Consider the following 22,254-nt stretch of genomic DNA (forward strand, 5'->3'; position numbering starts at 1 on the left):
TTTTGGTTTCAGATCCAAAAAAATCATCTCTAAGACCAGTGCAGGGAGGTTCTGCCTATGTTTTCTTCTAGGAGTTTTATGGTTTCAGGTCTTACATTCAAGTCTGTAATCTATTTTGAGTTGATTTTTGTATATGGTGTAAGACAGTGGTCCAGTTTCGTTCACTTGCCTGTGGCTGTCCACTTTTCTGAACACCATTTATTGAGGAGACTGTATATTCTTGTACATTATATATTCTTGGCTCCTTTGTCATAAATTAATTGATCATATATGCATGCATTTATTTCTGGGTTCTCTATTCTGTTCCATTGATCTACGTGTCTGTTTTTATGTCAATAACATACTGTTTTGATTACTATAGCTTTATAATATAGTTTGAAATCAGGGAGCATGATGCCTCCAGCTTTGTTCTTCTTTCTCAAGATTGCTTTGACTATTTGGGGTCTTTTGTGGTTCCATACAAATTTTAGGATTATTAGGATTGTTGAAAAATGTGTTGGAATTTTGACAGGGATTGCTTTGGGCAGTATGGACAATTTAACAATATTCCTCCAATCCACGAGCATGGAATATCTTTCTGTTTCTTTAGTTGTCTTCAATTTCTTTCATTAATGTCTTATAGTTTTCAGTGTACAGGTTTTTCACCTCCTTGATTAAATTTATTCCCAGGTATTTTATGCTTTTGGATGCAATTGTAAATGGGATTGTTTTCGTAGTTTTTCTTTCTGATAGTTCATTATTTGTGTATAGAAATGCCACAGATTTTTATATATTGATTTTGTATCCTGCAACTTCACTGCATTTTTTTTATTAGTTCTAACAGTTTTTTGATGTAGTCTTTAAGGTTTTCTATATATAATATCATGTAATCTGCAAATAGTGACAGTTTTACTTCTTCCTTTCCAATTTTGATGCCTTTTTCTTGTCTAATTGCTCTGTCTAGGACTTCCAATACTGTTTTGAATAAAAATGGCGAGATTGGGCATCTTTGTCTTGTTCCCGATGCTAGAGGAAAAGCTTTCAGCTTTTCACCATTGAGTATGGTGTTAGCTGTGGGCTTAATCGTATGTGGCCTTTATTATGTTGAGGCGTGTTTCTTGTATATCCCCTCTGTTGAGAGTTTTTATCATAAATGGAGGCTAAATTTTGTCAAATGCTTTTTCTGCGTCTGTTGAGATGATCATATGATTTTTATATTTCTTTTTGTTAATGTGGTATATGAGATTGATTTGTAGATGTTGAACCATACTTGTATCCCCAGAATAAATCTCATTCAATCAGGGTGTATACTCTTTTTAATGTATTGTTGAATTTGGTTTGCTAATATTTTGTTGAGGATATTTCTATCTATATTTATCAAGATATTGGCCTGTAATTTTCTTGTGGCATCCTTGTTTGGTTTTAGTATCAGGATAATGCTGGCCTTGTACGATGAGTTTGGAAGTGTTCCCGCCTCTTCTTTTTTTGGAAGGGTTTGAGAAGGATTAGTATTAATTCTTCTTTGAGTATTTGGTAGAATTTACCAGTGAAGCCATGTGGTCCTGGACTTTTGTTTGTTGAGAGGTTTATGATTACTGATTCAATCTCCTTGTTAGTAAACAGTCTGGTCAGATTTTCTGATTCTTCATGATGCACTCTTGGTAGGTTGTATGTTTCTGGGAATTTATTTCTTCTAGGTTGTCCAGTTTGTTGGTGTATAATTGTTCATAGTAGTCTTTTATGATCTTTTGTATTTCTGTGGTATCAGTTGTAATGTCTCTATTTTCACTCCTGATTTTATTTATTTAAATCCTCTCTCTTTTTTCTTGTTGAGCCTAGATAAGGTTTGTCAATTTTGTTTCTCTTTTCAAAGAACCGGCTCTTAGTTTCATTGATCTTTTCTATTGTCTTTTTAGTCTCTATTTCATTTATTTCCACTCTGATCTTTGTTATTTCTTTCCTTCTACTAACTGTGGGCTTTGTTCTTCTTTTTACAGTTCTTTGAGATGTAAAGTTAGGTTGTTTATTTGATATTTTTCTTGTTTCTTGATGTAGGCATTTATTGTTATGAACTTCCCTCTTAGAACTGCTTTTGCTGCATCCCATAAGTTTTGGTATGTTGAATTTCCATTTTCATTTTTCCCAAGGTATTGTTGATTTCTCTTTTGTTTTCTTCTTTGATCCATTAGTTGCTCAGTGTGATGTTGTTTAATCTCCACATATTTGTGATTTTTCCACTTTTCTTCTTGTAGTTGATTTCTAGTTTTATACCATTGTGGTCAGAAAAGATGCTTGATGTGATTTCAGTCTTCTTAAAGTTATTAAGACTTGGTTTGTGGCCTAACATATGACCTGTCCTGGAGAATGTTCCATGTGCACTTGAGAAGAATATGTATTCTGTTTCTTTTGGATGGAATGTTATGTATATCTGTTAAGTCCATCCAGTGTAACATGTTGTTTAAGGTTGATGTTTCCTTTCTGATTTTCTATCCAGATGATCTATCTATTGATGTAAGTGGGGCATTAAAATCTCTACTATTATTTTATTGTTATCTATTTCTCCCTTTAGGTCTGTTAATATTTGCTTTATATGATTAGGTGCTCCTATGTTGGGTGTATAAATATTTACAAATGTTATATCTTCTTGTTGTTTTGACCCCTTTATCATTATGTAATGTCCTCAGTTGGTTTTCTGATAAGAAAGATGTAGATGATAAAAGGAATTGGAGATTGGACCCAAAGACTAAGGGCTTTAGAAGAGTAAGATGGAAGCTTTTTGTTTTGTTTTGTTTTCTCCTAGGGAATTGGAAATTATCATGTAATTTGCTTGTTAGAAGATCATCTTTGGATATGTTACCTAATAAAAATGGTAATGAATTGACAGATTATGCCAGTGCCAATTTTGAGAGGACGTTTTGCTAGTTGTTAAATCCTAACTTACAAATCAGGTTCGTAAATCAGGGAGATTTGAGTGTGAATCTTAGCATTGCCACTTGGAAATTACTCACCTTCTGGCAGCTTAATCTCTCTAAAATGGGTTTAATAATAGGTTTCATGTAGTACAGTTGTTAGAACTAAATAAGGTAATATATGTAAAGGACTTCATGTTTGATATATAGAAAGCGTTCATTAAGGGTTAGCTGTTATTATTAATAATAGTGATATGTATTTAACTTTGCATTCAATTGCTACTTTCTATAATTGGCCTGAGTCAAGTGTTTTCTTTTTAAAGTATATTTTTAAAACAACATATAGTCTGAGGAGAAAACAAGGATAAACCTAAGCAAGATTCAGCACGTTGGCACACTTCGTGACCACAGACAGGTCCTCTAAGTTACCTTTCCTTCTTCTCTCATCTTTCACAAAGAACAGTAATGCCAGATCTCCCTATGCCACAAAGTTGGAGTCAGAACCTCCGACAGATAACATCTGTTATAGTGCTTTGAAATGTACAAAGTATTAAACCTTCAATAAAAGTTATTTTTGATGGGAAGAGCAGTTACAAGTTATATTTGTAAAGTATTAAGGTAGGAATAGAATTCGCAACACATACACTTTTTTTGGTAATTATTGATGAGTAATACTTGGACGATCTCTTTTGGTAATTTTTGATGAGTAATACTTTGATATATACTGTAAAAACACTTTCAGAACTCAGCTGATATTTTAAATTTTATGTATTCAGAATAAAATCAGATTTAAAATTACATAGGACAGCTTTTCAAACCACACATTTGAAGGATGGGCAGGATACACACACACACACGATTGTTTTATTCTCAGATACTTTCCAAATCTGGAAAGCTAATGACATCTTTGAGAGTTTCCTAGGAGGCAAGAGATTCCAGTGCTATTAGGATTTTACTGAAGAAAAGTGATGCTTAATGGAACTGGATAAATGGGATTGCTTGTTGATCTCTCAGTTAAATTTCTTTGTTTTTTTTAAGACCATGTCTTAGGTCAGAACTTCATTTAGTCTGAAGTTTGGCTCAAACCTATTGCTAGGGTTTACCCATTCTATACTCCCTTAAATTCTAAATTGAGAAACTGAGTTTGACTAATTCATTTTAGTTCCAAAAATAGTAGCATTTAAACATCTCCAGCTTAAGTATTGAGAATTAATACTGTTTATATAACATTTGTGGAGTAGTGAAATTCTGACATTTTGAGGGAAAAATCGTATTGAACATCTTGATATAAATTGAATATTTGTATAAACAGATATTGTTTTCTTTATGTCATTGGAAAGATAAATAAGGAGAAACCAAATATTTCGCAATTCTGATAGCCTTATTAACATACAGAAGGAGAGGCAGAGACAGTTCATATTGGGAAATATTGCTAGGCTTCTAGGAATCGCCATAGCAAAGGAATCAGAGCAGATAGACAGGCGTTGTAGAGTATAATTAAAGAAAACCAGAGGGAAAAAGAGGGTTATTTTTCCCTTTTTTAAAAAATTGAATAAAATGAAAACAAGATGCTGAAATAAATCACCAAAGAATATGTGATACAAAGGATGAGGGGCTTCCTGAAACTCAATTCTACAATACAAAGCTGAAGAAATGCTTCTGTAGCTAAGATAAGCATTTATTTATGTACAAAAATAAACATGTCAGTTGACTATATCCAAATGAAAGCCACATGAGTTTTAGGGCAAATTCTGTACATTTAAGCATGAAAATCCTCAAGGTTTCTAGATAAAATGAATGCCCAGAAGCTCATAGGAGGCTTATTATATGACCTTTGCAGTAAAGCTAGTCTATAAGTGAAAAGAAAAACTCTTCAGCCTGGAGCAAATTTACCCATTCAAATGAATAAATTTGTATTTTATCCATCCAAATAGAAGATTTTAGTTGAGTGGAGGGGATACATATCCTGGTTTCACAAACTCTTCACTACAGATGAACGCCATAACTGGGGTTATCTTTCTGCTTTATCCCCTGCCATATATGAAGTGAGAATTCTAATAAGAATTCATACCGTGCTCCCACACACCACCAAAGTATAACTATCATTCAATTTAAAAAAGATGTATAAAAATATGGTACATAAGTGTACATAACAGTCTTATGAATGTCCCTTTTGTTGGTTTTGTAACAATGTCTGCTTAGAGAAACTGAATTCTGTACTCATATTTGTTTCAGCTTTGATCATATCTCATTGAACGGTGTCATCAGCCATCTAGTGAATTTAATGTGTATTTTTCAGGGAGTCAATGACTTTCCTTAGTATTTACTTTATGCTTATCTACAAAAAATGCTAAGTATACCTAAGTCTCTGTCATCACTGTTTTTATCAATAACTGGTGATGTGCTGATTCAAAAGCACATTACCCTGAACTCATTCAGAATTATACAAATGGGATGGGCTAAGTTACAAAACCAAAACTGCACAGAGAAAACTGATTTATTTTTATTCCCAGGGATATGTGCCATCCTTTTTTTTCTATCATCAGAACTTGCATGAGTGAGAGTGAGCACTCTATAACTTTTGTGCCCTGGGTACCTCACCCTTAGGAAGGCTCTTGCTCTCATGGAAACACAAGGGCAAGGTTAGCACTCACCTAAAACCAAGTGAGTGCGTCCTTAAATTTCAACTCTTAATTGCCTTGCTTCTGGTCCTGGTCTTTTGGCAGAGAAGCCAATAGGAGGATTTTCCTCCCCAAGTATCCAACACTAATTCAATTGCACTAGTCTCTACTTGAGTCACATACAGGCCTCACCAATACTTTTTGGAATGCAATACAATACTTTATTGTATAAAATATAAATATGTAACTGCACAAGATGGTGATTGAATGGGAAGAATTGACAGCCTCTTCCAGTGTTTAGAAGGAACATCTGCCAAACTTAAATTCAGTTCGGTCTCATAGCTACACCATCACCATTTTATCAGAGAAGTGACACCGAATCCTCAGAAAGATTTGATAGTGGTGTTTGGTGCCTTTACTTAGATTGGTCCTGTCAACCTTTCATTTTGTTATATATTTCAGATGTACTGAATTTTGTGTCAACCACAGTTAGTAGAAAATAAAAAATAATTGAGAAGAGGAACAGTAATTTAAATAAGAAATCAGGTTAACATTTAAATTTCTCTCTAAAATAGCATGAATATAATCTGACCATACATGTCAATTTCATGCAAATATATGCAAATATGCACACGATAACTATTTTTACCATAAGCATTTTGTATACTTGAATGTGGTTTCTTGGTACAAATTTAGAACTATTTCACTTGAGAAAAGATAATTTTGTGTTTGCAAGTCAACCTTTTAGACACTTTAAAAGGCAATCTTATCAGAAAGCAGGGAATACAAAACAGAATATGTGCAACTGAAACCCTTTTTACTTTTACCTTCCCACTTTCTCTCTCTTCCCTCAGTCCTTCTCTACCCCTCCTCTGCCACATTTTATATCTGTCTGACACTTGAGAGGGAGAGCTGCTATCTTAATAGAGCAAAGGACCCCGCTCCCTGACTACTCTGTTAGTTGATTTCTGCTTGTAGATAGAAGTGGAATTTAGGGGTAACAAAAGTTGTAAAGTGGAGTAAAATTTTCTGTTGGATGGGTGGTTATGTACAGTTGATTCTCATTATTCATAATAATTATGTTCTGTAAAGTTGCTCTAAACCCTGAGCTAGCAAATACTGTACCATTGCTCTTGGGGGAAGTACAGGGTTAGGTTCTTGTGACCCTCTGGTCACGTTTCCATCAACTGACCAACATAGAACCTTGTTGTATGTGTTTCTGTTTAAAGACATCTTATTTAAAATCTATCTTGTTAATCATTAACATTGAACTCACAGCCAATAGCACTATAATTCATGCCTTAACAAAGCTTAACTAACACACATATTTTCTCTCCCCTAAGGCACATAACAGCCTTCTTGTGCCCAGGAACACTAGACAGCACTTTGGCACTACGCTTGGGGGCCATTTTAAATAGCAAATGCACCAAGAAAAAGCACAAAAATACAAAAAATGTGGCAGTAAATAGACTGCAAAACGGGCACTCGTTTACAGTATGAGAGCTGAAACAAGAAGGCAGTGTTTCCCTGTTCAACCTTAATTGGGAATGGGCAAACCAGGAGACTCAAATTTTTTGCTGCCTTGCTGGTATCCACAAATGACTATGAACAAGTAAATGTTAACGAGTAGGTGAATTCACAAATACGAAAGCTAGGAATAATGAACATCAACTGTATCTGCTTTAGCCAAGAGGATATGCATGAGTCATGTTTTGGACCACAATGCTTGCATACTTTAAAATTCAGTTATTCGGCAACGAATCCTCCCAAATAAGTAAGCCAGAGGAAAAGTAAATTGATAATGATGAAGATAAATTAATGGTAAGATAATTACAAAGCAGGAATAGCAATAGTTGAAAATTCTGAAAAGCTGAAAACATCCCTGATAATACAGCATCCTTTCTAAAAACAGGATTTTCAATTCAGTGCATGTGCGTATATGGTATAGGAGGTTGGCAAAAACACTACACTGTTTCGTGGCAACCATGTTTCTCATAGAATGTTGAATTAAAATGTTGAGTTAGAGTCTATAAATGATAGTTGCATCCTACCGTCAGTTTATGAATACCAAATTTAGTCAGATGCTAGTACTAACCCTTAGTAATGTAAAGGATTTCTATGGAAAATTTAGGGGTATGGAAATTTCTATGGAAATTGTGACTTATCTCTTCATGGCCCCCCAAGAAGACCTTGGTGGGTTGAAGAAAACACGTTGAGGATCACTGCCTTAGACTTTGCAAAGAGTGTTCACACATGCCTAATGCCACATTTTATCAGTCTTATCTTTTTTGGTGGAAATCCTGAGCAGAGCCAGTTAGGGAGCAGTGATAACGGCTAAAACTGAAGATGGAGAAAGACACCAAGAGTATAAAGGAGCCTACATCCTAGTGGGGGACACAAGAAAAATCAAATAAATGAAAATAAAGAGTGTGACACATGCTGGTGAATTATATTTGACAAATACGTAAGGGAATGAAAATAAAGAGTGTCAATAGAGAAGGGTTTTTTTTGCAAAGCAACTTATTTATTTATTTATTTATTTATTTTGAGGAAGATTGACCCTGTGCTAAAATCTGTTGCCATTCTTCCTGTTTTTTTTTTCTTTTTTCTTCCCAAAGCCCCAGTACATAGTTGTATATCACAGTTATAGAGTTGTAGCTCTTCTATGTGGGATGCCGCCTCAGCATGGCTTGATAAACAGTGAGTAGGTCTGTGCCCAGGATCCGAACTGGTGATTCCAAGGCCACAGAAGGGGAAAGCAAGACATGCTTGAGGAAATAAAAAGGGCCAGTGTGGCTGGTTTGGAGTGAATAGCATATGAAAGCAGAGAGGAAAGGGGAGTCAGATTATCCCGCCCACTATGTAATTCCTGTTAGTGAAGTGCTCTTTGATGTAAGGACAATGCAATTCAAATACACTATGAGAAAATAAGTCCTAGGAAACACATCTCCGTATACATTTATCTGCTGTAGAGATAGTGCCATGAGCTGCCAGAGTGCTTAGAATTTAATTTGTTGTCCAAGAACATGTCAAGAAGTTCTGGTAGCATCTTTTGACTCCCTGTTATTACTCAATCCTTTTTGTGTTGCCACATTTGCTGTTCTGATGTTGTCCTTGCTGTTCTTTTATGCCATTTCATTGTAGTGTCCTTTTAAGCCATCATAAGTCCTTTCTGGAACAAGGTATTCAATAGACAGACAGGTGGAGAAATAAATAGATAATAATGAAATAAAACTGTGTGCTTTTATGATATTTGCAGCAACTACAGTTTAATTAATTGCTTTTGGATTGATCTTCAGTTAGCTAGAATTTGGTTACTTTATCCACAATCCACTTGCAGAGCAATACACTTAAACTATGATTTGACTAAATTCAGTATGTTGTATCTAACATAATTTTATGAAACTGATTATTAGAGAATTATGATATGTACAAAACGAGTATATGTTTTATAATATGTGTCATCTAAAAATAAACATACTTGTATTGGATAATTCTCAGACCAAGGGGACAAATATAACATATATTTCTCTATAGATACAGCATGAAAACTAGATCATGTCCTTAAAATGTGCTGACAATCCGGTAAGGAAGATTATTTTCTGTTTTCAATACAATTTAGTAAAAATACATCTGGTTAAAGTGATAGCATGAAATTCATTGTGTCATTGTTGAGGGAAATGATGGTCATTTAAGAACCACATTCTCTAACTCAGAATACTTATTTGTAGAAAATGCATTAACAATAAATTCTTAGCCAGCATTCCAAGACAGCTCTGCCCAATGTAGAAGATATTTTATAAAATACAGGAGAAAATTTGAAATCCTTGAAAAAAAAAAACAAACGACAAGACTTAATCAAAAAATATATAATGGTGTTTAGGGAACTTAATATGTATAATTTTCCTAGTGGCATTAGTTTTAGAATTCATTGTATATGCCATAGAGGGAGTATTTATTAATTTTATTCTGATTTTGATATTGTCTAAATAAGGAAAAGCATGAAAATTACGATTGTAAAGTACTTTGATTTAGAAGAATTATTTTCTACACAAGGAAACAGAAAGATTACAGCAAAATTAAACTTTTAAATATAAGAAATTAAATGCTTCATCATAAATATAGCCACAGAATTTTTTTAAGCAGCATATAGTAAGATACTGAACATCCACTTTAACAGGTGTTACAAATAATTGTAGTCTTCATTGCAATTACATGTTTCTCCTACATTGACATGCAGAATCTTTGGTTCCCTAGGCCCAGAGATATTACCTGGCATAAAGTAAATAGTGGTCGTTAATCTGAGTTAAAGTTGTCTATTAATATGGTTATAACATGAATTGGCAGTGCTGAAATTTTCACTGTAACAGTTAACAGATATTCAGGCTTGTGTTTCTACAGTGAATGTACCTGATTGTATAAGGGAGATTGATGAGGAAGTACTTTTCAAACTAAACATTTACTATGACATATGACATTTCAGGAGCATACCTGATGTTGAAAAAAAAAGTGATAAAAAGCAGGAAGATGTGAGTTTTGTTGGTTCTAATGCTTCACAAGAAAAAATACAAAAATTACTTTTGGACATCTTACGAAGTTGTGATTACATTGCTAAGCCTGCTACCTCCTCCCGGTTTCTGGGTCTTAGAACAGCAACTGTGGGACCCTAAATCTTAAGCTGCATTAGCTTCATAGTAAATCCACCTCTGCACAGCAAACCGTAAATCTTTACTGAAAATGTTTAATTGAATATATTAATATAATGTCTTTGAAAGGATGGGATTCTTGTTCAAAATGGTGTTGTAAAAGGATAGCTTTCAGAATTGATAACTCTCTGGGTCAGATAATTTCCTTAGTTTCATGCCCATCAATGAAAATCCATTATTTCTGAGCCAAGACTGTCAGATTTTTATGTGTTTTTCCCAAAACAAATTAAGGATAATTATCATAAGCAACGTTGATTGATACATGCAGGTTGAAAGTCATACATGAAATTCTTAGAAAATTTTTATCAAAAATTATGTATTTTTAATTTTAGTAGAAATTTGATATATATGTATGTCTATGCATGTATATATGAGTATGCAGAAAGAAAGAGCTTTTCTTGCAAAACATTTCATTTAACTAATGCTTCAAATTCATTGAATTATGCAACATACATTTAGATACTCATAGGTCTAAGGAAGATTACTGAAACTTTGATTTGGGAGGTGTTTATCAACTATTCTGCATTGTTTCTGTTGCTGCCATTGTTGCTGCCACAGCTGCTGCTGGTAGAGGTGATTGTGGTGTTAGTTCTATGCAATTAACCAGAATTTACAGAGTATTTGCCATTCATTCTACAAGCTATGACAGGAGTTTTCTCACAAGCATGAGGATGGAGAGTAGTTGTCAAATACAAGTAACACATTTTAAGGAATTCTTTATTCTAAATTTCAGGAGATTTGGGCTAAGTTATCAGGGTGTAGATAGAATAAAAATCAAATTAGAGCTGCTCTAGTTTTGAATTCTATACCATGAAAGACTAGTTGGGCTGTTGTCCAGATATATGAAGGCTGGGACAACAATGTAATAAGGCAGAGCTACAATTACCTGCTTACTGGTCTGGCTCTTCTCTTGGATGAGCTCTTTGAGGGAGGATCTGTCACTTTCATTTTTGCATTCTCGGCACTGAGCAGATGGTCTGATATACGTATTTTTAAAATATATTACAGAGGTGAATCTAGCTAAGAAACTACAGTTCCTAAGAGGACTGAGACTGTCAGGACTGTGCACTCAGTAGATATAGGGGTAATATATTTTCCAAATAAGTTGGTGAAATTGAAGGCAAAGAAGTAACCAGTGAGTGTGAAGAATGGAGAGGAGTAAATCCCATTTACTTTTTAGCAGGATAGATCTTCGTGAAATAAAAGCTCTGAAACCTTGCCTTAAAATATTAAGCAAGAAGAAAGGCAGATATTAGCTATAAGCATTTTTGGTATTTTAGTATTTTTACTGAGCTCTGTCCTTCATTTGAACACACTGAAAACAAACTTGTATAATCAGGAATTGATCCAGGTTCACCAAGTGAGCAGTGTATTAAAGTTAGACTTTCTGGGCTGTGGCTGGTTAGGTGCAGAGGTTGGGCTAAAACAGGCACATACTGGTGGTTATAGTAAACATTTACTAAGCAGCACTAATGCACGTGGTTCTTGCCTCTCAAAAATCTTTGAAACCAGTGGAAGTTTTTATTAATTAGAGCTATTTCTACTAGACCACATAGCAAATCTTACATTACTGGCTCAACACTTAAAAACAGGAAACCACTTGAGGTCATCAACACTAAAATAGCTTGCTTTGGAGTTCTTTATCTAGTCTGCTCATCCTAAATAACACACACAAAATCTGAAATTAAAAAAAGAAAGAGGGAAGGAGAGAGGAGATAGAAAGGAGGAAAGAAAGAAGGAGGGAGGGAGGGAGAAAGGAAGGGAGGGAGGAAGGAAAGAAGGAAGGAGAAACCCTATCTGTCACGTTATGTGTAAAGTTCATTTTGGTAGCTATAAACCATGCTGTGCGGTATAAGCAGGTGTATTTACAGATAATCCAGTTCAGAGCTCATAGGGGCCATCTGCAAATCTGCTCAACTAATACAAATGCTTGAGTTTCTAGTGGCTCACACCCTCCTGAACTCACTGTCTCACTGACCAGAAAGAGCTTTCTCATGATGCCACTTACCAGACATCTGTGTAATCCAGAGAAGAGCATAGTGAATGCTATTTATATATATCCTTAATGAGAAGAAAGAGGAGCAGAGTTATACCTTCATTCACTAAGATGGAAGTTTCCAGATCGTTAGCCAGTTAGTGAGAGTCAAGTTTTCAATAAAAGAATCTACTCTGAACAATTTTACTCTACCCAAGTTTAGATTTTACATGTAGCTAAGACAGTTTGCCTGGTTGAAAACCAAACCTACGGGTTAAGGAAGTACAAAAAAGAAGAAATTCGTGGTCTGTAATGGTCCTATAAGAATTCATGTCATCATGAATATTTTTCAAGACATGCACTAGGTTACTCTTTGATCAAATATTTATGAAGTACATGGACTGTACACTCATGTAGCTATGTACTGGGCTATAAATATACAAAAATAGATTCTTGTCCTTTCTGTAGATCACAATATAGTGAGGAAACTTACAAATAATCTGTGTTGTCTGACGGTGGATTTTATAAATGTGCAATGGAAGATTAAGGAAACAGCACCAAAATCAGCTTGGAGAGATCAGGCGTCTTTAAAAAGGAGATATTTCAGCTGAGCCTTGAAGGGTGAGAAAGCAATCCCTGAATAAATGGGACAAGAAAAAAGATATTCTTCTCCCACAGGAGTAGCTTATGCAAAGGCATGGAGATATGAGAAAATACAATTTGTTTAGGGATCTAAAAGTGATTCAGATGGCCAAAGAATGGGAGGAAAGAAGAACAGGGGTAGCAGCTGTGAATCAAAAGCCACATCATGAGAGTTTAATATACTTGCTAAGAAATGGTTTGTTTGTTTGTCTTTTGGCACCTTTAGGGGATGGTTTTGAGCCTATTTGAATTTCAGAAAGGTCAACTCTGCTAGTGTCAAAGACTTTTAAATTAAAGAGACCAAGACTGGAGGCAGAAAGTCAATTCAGTGGTGGTTAAGTATCCCAGACAAGAGATGGTGGGGACTGAAACGTGGTTGTGGGAACGAGGATGAAAAGAATAAGATGAATAACAGCTATTTGGAAAGTGGAGTAGTTATGAGATATTTAACAAGTAAACGTGGAGTTGAGAATGTTGAGAGAGATACAGGAGGAGGGAAGAGAGGTTGCCTATCTTAATCACTGTCGTATCCACACTATCAGCAAAGGTACCTTCCACGTAGTAAGTGCTATACAGTAAGTGATGAATCCAATGTTTCTGGCTCAAGACAGTAAATATCAGATTAAGTTACCATTGGGCCATGTTGAATTTGACTGCCTGAGGGATATCCAAGTGAAGATATTCGTTAATAAAACACTCAAATCCCTAAACACAGAAGATAGGTTAGAAAACAACTTATTGAACCTGGTTGATGGTGAAGCATTTAGGATATAATGACTCCATGAAGAAGACTTGACTTTTAAGCTTGGTGGTTAACAGGGCCCTTTGGGAGTGAAAGTAAGAACAGTACCCTACTTACGCTGATTTTTATGTTTTCTCCTTTTTCTTCATTCTCTTTTCCTATTCACCCAAGGAGTCAGAAATACTTTTTAAAAATATTGCATTAAATAATCTTTGTAGTCTTTGTAGAAAAGTCATTGTTATGGACTATTTATGACAGGTAATTGATTGGTTCAAAATGAACCCACTAAATTTTGAAGTACATACTATGAGTCACTGTATGTGATAGTTCTTTATTTAGATACCTTGAACAGAAGAAAATCTATTTATTTACAAAAGGGTTTTCAGAAACATGAAAAAATGTTTAATTTAAAGATTTCATTAATGTTCTTGCTTATGAATCCTATAAATTTGTAAAATGTTTTAAGAAGTATCTAATCTGAAAATTAGGAACAACACTTCTTTTAGTCTCTATGCTTGTCATCTCCATTTGACACAAAACATCTGTGAGTGTACGTGTTTATGTGTGTATATATATACATATATATTTTGTATATATGTATATGTACGTGTGTATATTTATATGTATATTTGTATGTGTATATGTCAATGTTACACATCTAATCGTCAACTTTTTGAATACATATGTACGTACAAATTAGTAAAATAGTTGAGTCTGAGACTCTGTCTTCTCTACGTGGTGTATCTTAATCAAATAACCCTGATGATAAAAACACCTTATTTAGTATTTTGTAGTTTATAGGCCATGTTCTTTTACATTCTCTCTCTTAAATCTTACAAAAACTCTTTGAGGTTAGGGGAAACATTGTTATCACTGGTTAACTTCTATATATGAGAAAATTGAAACAGAAAGAAAGTTATATGCATTGCTAAGAAGCAATGGAGCCAAGCCCAAGCATTCTGCTCATAGATCGTGTCCTCTTTTCCACTGTTAGTCACTGTTTGTTTAGACTGATGCCCGACATTCCATTGGAATTTTTTTTTTTTGTGAGGAAGATCGGCCCTGAGCTAACATCTGCCAATCCTCCTCTTTTTTTTTGCTGCAGAAGACTGGCCCTGGGCTAACATCCATGCTCATCTTTCTCTACTTTATGTGGGACGCCGCCACGGCATGGCTTGACAAGCGGTGCGTCGGTGCGCACCTGGGATCCGAACTGGCGAACCCCAGGCTGCCGCAGCAGAGCGCGTGCACTTAACCGCTTGCACCACTGGGCCGGCCCCGCCACTGGAATTCTTAGGGCCAATGTTAAATGATATAATATATAATAATAATCTAATGTTCACTCTGGGATTGTGTCCAACAAATTCTGTCACTAGTTTTATAATTTGTTTAGAATATCACATAATTATTGGCAAAACAACTATAACTCAACTGGTTCAGATTCCTTCTGCCCTAATAATTGTATTTATTCTCCAATGCTCCTAATCCTTCATCTGTTTCTCTTTGGCCTTTCTTTTAAATTGATGTCTCTGGCTTTTAGTTAAATGGCATTTGACTAAATAACATTTCTCTGTTCATTATGCTAATTTGTTTATATGGTACTTGGATATTGAGTTTTGAAAACTACATTAACTATTTGTTTTATAGTGGTGTGTTAGATATTTTTCTTAAGTGCCCGTGAGGCTGACATTCTGTGCAGTAAAAAATGGCTCTTAGAAGTTCTAGCCACACTCCATGGAGACCCAGAATGGCTGCTGCAGCCAACCTTTTCTCAAGAGTGGCAAAATATATGGAAGATGTCTTAGAGAATTTGGAAGAGAGATGAAAAAAAGGAAAAGGAGGAGTTTTCTGGTTTCTGTACTCCAGAGGACTGAATTCATGTGCCATCTGGGGCTCAAAAGATGGTCAATGTCTGTTGAGTACAAGTGTAAAGAATCAAATACCTACACCTTGAAAAGCTCATTGTCATCCTGGTCAGAGAAGCTTCTAGGTGAAACAGCAGGCAGTGTTCCACCCTACGGCTGGTGTTAGCTATTTTATGTTTTAATTTTCTTGCCTTATATTAAAAAAAAAAATGCAGATGGGAGAATATGTATATCTTCTTTCTAAGGTAATAAGGATACGAATAATATTGTATTCTAGAATAATACGTTTTTCAGCTTTTTTTCCTTACCTGGCCGCAGAGTTGTGTTGTAATGTTGTAGCACCCTGCCCTCTAGAGCAGCAGAGAACAGAATAGCTCTCTTCACTATTTCCATTGTTACCCAATTCCCAGCCCCCTCTCATCCATGCAGACGGATTCTTTTTGGCCTGCATCAAAACTCAGCTCTTTACTAATTTCCATAAAAAAAACAATTATGCCAAGCATTTTGCAACATTTAAAAAAATCAATATTAAAATTAAATGAGGCCATGGGATTGCCATACAGCATTCCACTTAACAAATCCTCATCTGACGTTTTGTCCTTGGCTATGCCCCTCTGAGATCCTGCCTTGAAGGGTTTAATGGCTTCTCCTTCCCGCTTCCTCCTTCCCCCAGCCTCCAGCTTATGGTGTCTCTCTTTTATTTGTGCTGACGGATTTAGTGATTATCCTTTAAAATTTGAGCATTTGTGAGGAAGGTTAGATGTCTCAGTCTCTATCCCACAAAGTTTATGAGACATTTCTTCTACATAAATATACATAGGAGAAATTCCAGTGAATACATTTATTTCCATTTCATTACAAACCAGAAACATTTTTCACTGCATTAAAAGCCTGTAAAACAGTGTTACTACAGTCCAGTCTGTAGATTGGCGCTCAAAGATTAGATAAGGTTTTGTGTTAATGGTGGTAACTATAAATTGCTTACAACATCTCATCACACTGTACTTATCACCAGAGTATACTATCACTCAGTGTGATTGCAATGGAGACTTGATTTTGTAAAGAAAATAAGAATAAGATCATCTTAAAAGATGTTCTGGAGAAAACGCATGCAGTGGCAGTACTAAACAAAATGCTGTCATCGTCGAAGCTGTTGTCATCATGTTTCTTTGAGCAACGTATAATATTCAGTGCTTCATGTGCTCTTTTCACTTTTACTTGGCTTTCCTTGATTTTCATGTTAGATAAATGTAAAATATGGATAATTTTGGTATGGAGTCTGATGGGTTTGATTGTAGAAAGTGTTAGGCAGTGTATTTTTTCTTTGCAAAGCCTATTGCATTCCAGGGCAGAAAGGGAAATGTAGAGGAACAATATGGGAGAATTAGAAGTAGGCAATAGGAGATAATAAGCAAAATCTAGCACGTTCTATCAATAATAATTTGCATTTTTTTTTACATTTTACCCTCAGAAATTGGGATGCCTATACATCTGAAAATTATAATATACAGGTTTCTTTTTCTTTAATGATAGCATATGTGATTATGGTGCACATTACAGTCAGTGAGCTCATACCACTGAAGACATTAAATCTAAGCTGATCTGTAGCATGGAAAGTTGTAGGGAGCCATCCCTGATCTTGAGCTGAAGAGCAATAAAATCATTGTGCTTTAGTAAGTTACATTTAAATCATGTAATACTGTGTGTTAGAGATGTTAAAGGAGGGGAGACCAGTTAAGAGTATGCAATTACTTTGTAAACTCTAAATTGCTAAGCTGATAATGTATGTGAGAAATAATGAAATCCTGATTCAGGGCAGTAATGGACAAGGTGGAGACAAAATGACAGGCTTGGTGGACTATCGAGGTGGAATATTGAGAATTGATAACTGATTGAGGATGGGGGTCAAAGAACAAAGAAGGATCAGAAACAAAAACTTGAAAACTCAATAGCTTTAAATGCACATTTTTCCTTACCAATGGTTGGATGTTCATATGTGAGAATGTGAGAATCCAGGATTTTCCAGGTCATTCATCTCTTATGGGAGGAGACGGGGTGGGGGCAGCATAGTATAGGCAGAACAGATAGAAGACAGACTTTGTTATTAGAAAGACCTAGAGTTGAGTCCGTGACGTTACTGTGTAAGCTTTGGCAAAGTACTTAATCCAGTTAAATCATAGTTTCCTCCTGTATAAAATTAGGCCAATAATGCCTAGCACAGAAGTTTGTTAGGAGAATTAAAGGCGTTTTACCACAATGTCTGGCACATAATTGCACTCAGTAAATATTAGCTCTCACTATTAGCTATTTGAATAAGAGAGCCATAAAACAATATGTGAAGCAGAGTGGATGAAAGTCGGGATTGCTAATCTAAAGCAAAGAAGTATAAAAGGTACAGAAAGGAATAGAGGAGCTACGTTCTTTAACAGTTTTGGTGGGGTTTTGAGTTAGACTGGATCAAGCCTGCAGGGCATTTTTTGTCATAACTTCCTCATGATTAAAATGGTCCCATTTCACATAGTATTGCCGTCCAAATCAACTAGTCTCAGTGATGACCAATTATTTTATATTTGACATGTGACAACACATGCCTATACAGTTATGGTATTCCTTTTTCTTTTTTTTTTTTTGATCATAAGTAATATAAAGAAAGAAGATTCAGTTGGCACTCTTTTTTTTTTTAATTTTCTAAAAATTTTTTGGTCTGCAGCAAAGGAAGTTTTAGTTAATAGAAGCAACATAGAAAACAAGAGGGAAAATGTCCACCACCAGCGATGCCCTCCAGGAACATTTCTCTGTATTAATATCCCCCGGTAGCAGGCTTCTACCAGGAAATCATTATCGTCACAGTACTGCTGCAAGGAGTTTTGGGTAGCTCAAATTGAAATAGAATAATACATCTAAACCATGTATCTAAATGTGACAGGATAAAGTACAGAGAAAACGTATAACATTGTAAATCTCAGAGAAAGAAAGAGCAAATGGGTTTTCTTAGTGTGTATATTTGTAAGTGATACTAATTGAATTTGTACATAAAATATAAAATAAATTATAAGTGCCATTAATAATGTTTCCTTTTACATAAGTGCAGTTGTCCTGACAGTTGTATTTAAGTAGCATATTATCTTGACATACACTTGAAAGATGTGTATGTTCTTGACATAGATTTTTAAATCAAAAATGACTTACTTCTCTTGAATTATTTTAACCAAATTGTGAGCTGGTATACATAGGCAAAACAGATCCTCACTCCCAAGTGCCCAGAAGGAAATGTCTTAATGCCTTTTTTTCACAAGCCATTACAAAAAAGACATCTTGCAATTATAGGAAAGAATCTTACAAAATAAATCTATGGGATTTTCTGAGGATACGATAGTCAGAACACGTTCTAAAACACTCCTGACTTTCCTAGGGTGGCATATCTACACAATTCCTATATGGATTTTATAAACTAGTTTAAACTAAGGCATTATCGTACACCCCAGTGTCTTGTGCACTGCCTGGAATGGACAGTATGTGTGAGGAATCCGGATGGATGATTATAGTTCACCCCTCTTTATTTGGAGGGGATAGAGTTTTAGGGATGGAATGGGCCTTTAAGACCTCCCAGTTTGATCCATTTTGTAGATGAACAAACTGAAGTCCCAGGAAGGTCCTAATTGCCTCGGTTGTCCAGCATTAGAGCAGTCTCCGTGGCACCACCCTCAGGTCCCCTGGCTCTTGTCCTATGTCGTGTTGCTTAATTACAGATGTGAATCGGTTTTAATATTCTGACTCACTGTAGCGATTGTGCTGCTGGAGAGCTTGTTTTCTTCGTCTTGAATCTCAGTTTTGTGGATTAATAGGTAACAGAGTAGAGCTCTAATATTTGATACTCCTTTGAGAAGAAGGGGCAAAGAGTCATAGAATGAAATAAATGTGGCTGTTAAGAAAATACTCAGAGAACTTATTACATTTTTAAAATTGGATAGAACCTCATCACTTTAAAAGCTAAACAGAATTTTGCAAATCTCAGTCTTAAGCAATGGAATTACTCATCCTCCCTTGCCTGTACCTTAGCACTGGGATGCGACCACCTCTCCTTAGGTGGTACTACTGGAGTCCTCCTGTTAATACAAAGAACAAAGACAGACAGCCCTGGCCAGTCTCCCCTGGGAAAACCAATGCTGCCTTTCCAGAGTCTCCCAGATGTGAGCTGTTTGAAGATGCCTCGCCCTTGCGTCAACTAGTTATTGACTTTGCTCTGATGTTGCCCATCCCTCTACTCCATGCTCTTTCTCCCTTTTTCTTCCCATAGCTTTACTAATTTTATTGTATTTTTATGTAAATTTTTATCCTTAGGGCATTAAACATTGCAGTCAAGATTGTCAGAGGTAGGAAGGCAGCATGTTGAAGTCAGTGGTTGCAGTGGGTGCTAAGAAGGCTCAGAAAGGACTTTGTTTTCCTCATTTATTTTTAAACGGTATTTTGCTTTAGAAAAGAAAACATGTCTTAGCTCTTCTTAGGTCACTTGAGCCAGAAGATGGTCCTCTTATTCCTTATACCTGCTCTATTTTAGATGAGACAATTACATATCCCACAGAGGGTCCTGTCATGTGAAACAGGTTCATTTTTCATTTCGGAAGCTTTTGTGTTCATTGAAATTATGCCAGAGATTTTTTGAGGTCTGCTTTTATAATTTGTACCTTTTCAGCAAATTCTTGCATAAGCTCTGCAGACATGCTTATTTCCTCTTTTTTATCTGGTGAATAAACCTATTCTTCCTGTGTCTTTCAAAATGATATTATCAGTAAAATGGAAGAATGTTTCCCTCAGCTTCTTCTGTATTTCTTTCTTCTTTTTAGGCCAGTGATTTTTACATTGGGTGTATAATAGTGTGATCTGGAGAGCTGTTAAAAATAAAAAAGTATGGGCTCATGGACACATATTCTGATTGAACTATTCCGTAGTAGGTCTGGGCATCATCCCACGTGAGTGAACATAAGACGCTCGCCCTGGGTGTGGAGAACTGGGGGTACCGTGTGAGGGGAAATGCATGCAGATCTGGTCCCTGGGCTCACTGAAGACCATTTTGCGTCTTCCTCTTCCCAAATGAAAAACACCACGGCGTATCCTCCTCCCTCTTGTGACTGGTTTGTTCACAGTGTGAAGTTGCTAGAAATCAAAGCATTTGGGAGCATGGAAAAAATAAGAGTATGTCAGGTGTAGACTCAAAGAAACAAGTGTCACTGCCCAGGCTTATGTCCTTTATGAATTGTGCCACCCTGCAGCTTCCCCCTCAGCGGCTGCTTCTGATCTACAAGTACACATCTCTCACCAAATTACGTAAATGTGCCTCTCACTCTCCTGTGCCTCTGCAGGAGACAGTATGGTATGCCTGAGGACAGATGGGCACAGATAGCCAACTTCTGCTCATTAGTTACTTACTTGTTACTTGTGTGTGTGTTGCAAGTTCCAAAGGAAACAGACTTGGAGACAGGGATTAGCTTGTAGGGACTTTATTGGAGTGAGTTCTTGGAATTAACATTGTGAGGGAGGGAGGGAAGTAGGATTGGGCAGAGGAAGGATTTGGACTGCAGTGCAGTTCAGCCTAGAACATAACTAACCTTGGGGAGCTGTGGAGCTGGGAAGGCTCTTCAGAGTTGTCCCAAATTAGGGGGGGGAGGAGGAGCTTTAAAGTCCCCCATCAGCTAGTTATTGGATGTGGGATGCCCCAAGAAAGAAGTATTACCTTTGGCAAACTGGCTCTCTTTGCCAACTTTGCCATCTGCCAAATTTGTAAATTTTCCAAAACTGACAATTTTTGAGAAGGACTTAGCTGAGAAACGTCTGCCATCAACAATCCCAGTGTTTCATTGGGTAGGGAGTAGGGAGTAGCCTCTGGAGGCTGCCATGACATTGCCCTAGAGGCCACCCCTTGTACCACTCACATCCATTTGCTTCGTGTCATCAGTTCAAGGAGCAGCTGCTACAGAAACATGTTAGACTTCTTCTCTTGGAGGAATTTACAAGAAGGTTAGTAGGATGAACACTACAGCTCTGGTTGTTGCAGCTGGTCTCCGGGTTACAAGTGATACTCATTATTCTCCTCTCATGACCCAACCTTCCACAGGCTGAGGTTCTTGCACTTGTCCATTTACCATCAAAATGGGGCAAGGGAGTATCAAAAGACACCCAAGTGCCCAGATGCTAAACCTATTCTTCCTGCCCCCATTGTGTACCAGGAGCCCACCTCCTCCTGATGATCAAGATCAATTACACCTCCCAGGATGGCGATGCCTGTCCCCGTGTGCTGGTCCCTTGTTTCTGGGAGTCCACGATAACATGGGCATTCCCACTCTAACCCTTTAGTTCCTGGTCCTGTGTATCCTCCCAACCCCAGGAAGCTGTATGACGTTAGGCGAGGCATCTCTCTCCAATAGAGGGTGAGTTTCCGTACAGCGAGTGGTAGCAGGCTGAGAGCAGGCCAACTCCAGCAGTTCCAGCAGTTGAGGAAATGAATGTTTCAGCCCTTAGGGTGAAGGTGTGGCGGGATAGGGGTGACACACTGTGGGTCCTTTAGAGGGGCTCTCAGGTTTGGGAATACTTCTGAGGTTTAATTGAGATCATAAATATTTTCTTTCTGCTCCCACTTTCTGTGTTTGTGTTCTATTTCCATTTATATCATATTTATATGTTATTTCCTTTATGTCATAAAAATATGGCGGTTGAAAATGTTGATTTTTTGAGCATATCTGAATAATTTCTGTGGGAAAAATATACTGTACTAACACGAGTGTCACAGATGCTGGCGCTTATAGTTCTTGCACCACCTT

General features: G+C 36.4%; 1 protein-coding gene across 1 annotated transcript in view; it reads left to right on the forward strand.

Moving 5' to 3' along the window:
- CDH7 (cadherin 7) overlaps nt 1-22,254 on the forward strand; it is a 110,571-nt gene that overhangs the window by 13,932 nt on the left and 74,385 nt on the right. The gene's annotated exons all lie outside the window — the stretch shown is intronic.

The sequence above is a fragment of the Diceros bicornis genome, chromosome 16, assembly GCF_020826845.1.
Source record: "Diceros bicornis minor isolate mBicDic1 chromosome 16, mDicBic1.mat.cur, whole genome shotgun sequence".
Taxonomy (NCBI): domain Eukaryota; kingdom Metazoa; phylum Chordata; class Mammalia; order Perissodactyla; family Rhinocerotidae; genus Diceros; species Diceros bicornis.